The 4,282-nt window shown below is 44.5% G+C and overlaps 1 protein-coding gene across 1 annotated transcript in view; it reads right to left on the bottom strand.

The window, feature by feature from the left end:
- COL14A1 (collagen, type XIV, alpha 1) overlaps nt 1-4,282 on the bottom strand; it is a 119,147-nt gene that overhangs the window by 3,076 nt on the left and 111,789 nt on the right. The window lies entirely within an intron of this gene.

The raw sequence follows: 4,282 nt of genomic DNA, 5'->3' as shown, positions 1-4,282 counted from the left end.
CCCTGCTGCCATGGTGGTTTCATCGAGGTGGTATGTGGAGGCATCGGCCAGTTTCCAGGCTGCACTTCCTGCTGGAACACTGCCTCTGGACTACACCAAGGCACTACTATTGTAAGTCAGAAGAATCCTCAGAGCCTCACAAAGCTGTCTATAAATTACTGTGCAGCCCAGAAAAGTCAAGTTTTTAATGCTACAGCCAATTTTCCTTCAAACATTCACCCACCAAACAGTGTTTCAGCATAAGTTGGTTCTACACATAAATGGAGAGAGTTACTGTGGGTTATTGCAGAGTCTTGCTAAAATGCAAGAAAGAAGTTTCAGCACAGTCAAAATCTGTCCTCGCAGATAAAGCCCCACGTAAGAGTCTCCCAGTCATGGAACTCTGACGTTCCAACACACACAGCCACTGAGTTGTGTTTCTGCATTTGCTCATGGACCTGAATTTCTATCATCGGGTCTGATCCACGGAGATCACAGATCTAGTAATCCAGAGAAGGCATTACCTTCTTCCAGCTTTCCATCTCCTTCTGCACTACCACTATGGCATCCTATAAAAACACTTTCTACATGCAGCGATCACAATGAGCAGTGTCGAACTAAAGTAGGTGTCAAAACTACACATTCCAGACCCTGAGTTTCCACCGGTGACTTGGAAACTCTCATAAAGTCTGTGTTTGATTTGGATGGTTCAAAGACACCAAATCCAGGCTGGTTTGTGGGACTTTCCCCCCTTTTCCAGACCTCCCAGCACTGGCAGTTGCTCTCACTGCTTCAGGGCTTCCACGCTTTTGGAGTCAAAGCCAACAGAGAGCACCTTCATAAAAACAAAGCAGAAAGAAAACACGCTGCTGCCCTTGACGGGGCACTATCTATAATTCCAACTGACTGGCCTCCTTCCTTCCCTCCTGCTCAGGTAACTCTTACCTCTTAGGTAAAAAAAATCTGGAGGACACCTCATTTTTGCAAGAAGCCACAGAAGATATTTTTTTTCCTTCCTAAACTAATTTATGATAGAACAAATTCTTGACCGTAAAAAAAAAGTAATTAAAACACATCACTGACAAAGAATTGCTCAAATCAAGTTTACAAAACAGGAGTCTACTGCATTACAGGGAATTTGGTATCTGCTGAGGTGCTCTACGTCTTCTACAGAACAGGTGGCTTTCAGGGCAATATATCACGTAGCCCAGTCAGCCAGGAAACACAGGCCACACCACTGCAATCAAGAACTCCATACTGAGCGCACTGGTTTTAGCCAAAGCATGACAAGCTCTTTGTCTTCCCTCTACAAGGCTTTTTTGCCACTGTTCTGGCATAGTTTAAGCATTTCCCATTTCCATTTTGTACATTTTATTTCCTTTGGTTGCACTATTTTGTTGCTGAGTTAAAGAAACATGTCTTTTGGTCACCAGCTATTTTATCAGAGAGAAATTATACAGCCATAACCACCTCTCACGGCATTTTCCATTAGGGGGTCTCCAAAGCTTTCCAAGTGTCTCTAATAACACTGTATTTTACAGGAGAGGCTTGACCACCAAGAGAAGAAATACAATGGCCAAACTAAATCAGCAAGAAATGGCAAAAGAGAGCAGGTGTGATAATGGGGGTGATATTTACACCATTATTTTGCAAATAGCAGATATCCCCCTCTTGCTTCTTGAGGATATTGGGCAAGCGAGAGCAAGGTCTTGTACACCTCATCCCGGAATTTATGGATAACAAAATATTTATAAAAGTATTTCTAAAAGTGAAGTCTTCGTGTTTGGTTGTCCTGACCGTTTAGTCATTTGACAACTGCAATGCTGTATCAGTTAAAAGTATTTCTAAAAGTGAAGTCTTCATGTTTGGTTGTCCTGACCGTTCTTCTGAGTCCAACACTACTCCCTACCTACGTCAGCCCATTAGAAGTGTTACCAAACGTTCCTTTGAGCAGTGGAGGAACACAAGTGCCAGGGTGCACCCCAGAACATGCTCTGACCAGGAGACTCTAACTCGTGCCTCTAAAGTTATCAGCTGCTCCTAATGACTTGTCCTCTAGTCCCCTCACCAGCTTCGTTGCCCTTCTTCGGCCGCGCTCCAGCACCTCAATGTCTTTCTTGTACGAGGGCCCCAAAACTGAACACAGTACTTGAGGTGGGGCCTCACCAGTGCCGAGTACAGAGATGCTTTAGGCCAAAAAGATTAAGAATGGCTCTCTAGCCTAACTGCTCAAAAACATATGAGGGAGAGGGAGGCCTTGTTCCAGATCTTATTCCAAGATCTAATACCCAAAACACAGAGTATTATATTCATCAAACTGGACAACAAGATCTTCTCCCAGTGGTGGCATCAGGTAGGAACGGAATGCAGCTTCAAATTTCCTGAAATTAGGCTCTAACCATTCAGCCACCGGAGAAAAGCTGGGGAGGAACTGGCACCACCACCTCTTTTATCAAGCCTCCTTCACATCTAATCTTCCTATTTTCTACCTGCTTGTAAACCACTGCTTTCTCTTACAACTAAATTAGCTCCTACCAGCCTTCTGTAGGCAGATAAGGAGCAGCCTCTGGCCAAACTACAAGATTACTACAAGCAACGTGACCAGGTTGTTGAAGCTGTAGCCTTGAGCTAATACAACCTCGTCGCTAAGGGAGGGCTCAGCACTATTCATACAACCCCTCTGGTGATCTCAGAACAACTGCAGAGCGAGTTCGCGTCTGACTGCTGTGTACTAACGTACCGCAGGACACCTTCCTCACCTCCTGGTTGTACCAGGTACCCAGCGCTGCTGTTCAGACTGTTTTACATTTTCTGATTATGAAGTGTCCAAAAGGTGAGTTTCAGGAATTTTATATCCATAGGCTTTGGTAGCCCTAGCTCCTAAATCTCACTGCAGGTCAATAGGTCTTAAGTGCTTAAATTACTCCTGCATCTTGAAATTTGCTACTATCTTCTATTCTGGGATTCTCAGCAATGGGACACATGGGATTCCTGCTCTCAGAGACTGCCTTCCAAATCCAGTAGGAACCTCCTGTTTGCAATCCACCATTTGGTTAGCAGAGATTGCAGTTTCAGTCCCAAGCGCTATCCAGAACACCTTTGATGAATGCCTGCCCTGCCTAGCGTATGTGGGAAGCCACCCTAGGTGGCAGATATATGCTTCAACCTACATTTATACTCCTGGGGGAACCTACCAAAAAAAAGCACGTCATCTGTGATCGACAACTGAATTCCACCCATTTTAAAGACAAATTTCTCAGGCAAACCTCTTGTCCTGCACTCCAAATGCAGTTTCCAGATACCCGAAATTCGGTTAGCCCTGGCTTGCTTCAAACACATGGAGAGACTCCTCTGCTGCAATTCACTGCATCTGCTGCAGGTCTTTCAACAAGGTAAACTCATCTAAATTGTCCCTCACCATACACACCCCGTGGGGAAATGCTTGCCATTTGCAAACGGCGAAGTCTCTATCTGTGGATTGCTTTGATCAGAAGGCGACTGGCCCATGCTAGACCATTGCTTATCCTACTGTGCGGTAACATCATGTGGTGACTTCAAAGACAATTACCACAATGCTTTCAAATCACTTTTCAAAGCACTCTATTATTATTCTCTACACACACAAGAACACACACCCGTACGTGATGTTCACAGAATAAACTGCAGTAAGAAATGATAAATATGGAACAAATCTGCTCAGGCTAAGAATAAAAAATGTTCATTCTGGAACAAGTTATGCAGCTCCTGCGCAGGGCTAACCTTCTTTGAAATCTCATGGATATCAAGTTCCTAAAGCAAACATACTGAAGGCCAAGATACAACTCTGCTTCGGGTTTCTTTTAGTCTAATTTCCAGTAAAGTTTACCCAAATGAAAGAGAACTTAGAAACTGAAGCAAGAACACCCTACTCCTAAGGCAAAACTCACATGAGTTAAAATTGAGCACTCCATGGGCTACCCTAACGGACTTTCCACCGAAGTTAATTATGAGAGTAAGGTAACAGATTCACACACCTCTCGGTCATAGTTAATGGCTCCCCACTATAAATGACGGTACAGTCAAAATTCACCCATTTTGCTTTCTATCAAAGTCATCTGTCCACCCTGGACTTTGGGAGAGCTGACTTTGGCCTCTTGAAGAATCTGCTTGGTACGGTGCCGTGGGATGAAGCACCGGAGGGAAGAGGGGCCCAAGAAAGTTGGTCAATATTCAAGGACCACCTCCTCCATGCTCAGGAGCAATGCATCCCTGCAAAGAGGAAGGCAGGCAGAAAAGCCGTGAGGCCTGCATGGATGAACAAGTT

The sequence above is a fragment of the Charadrius vociferus genome, unplaced genomic scaffold, assembly GCF_000708025.1.
Source record: "Charadrius vociferus isolate BGI_N301 unplaced genomic scaffold, ASM70802v2 scaffold2, whole genome shotgun sequence".
Lineage (NCBI taxonomy): Eukaryota > Metazoa > Chordata > Aves > Charadriiformes > Charadriidae > Charadrius > Charadrius vociferus.
Note: the sequence above shows the minus strand (reverse complement) of the source record. Positions and strands in the feature narration are given on the sequence as shown.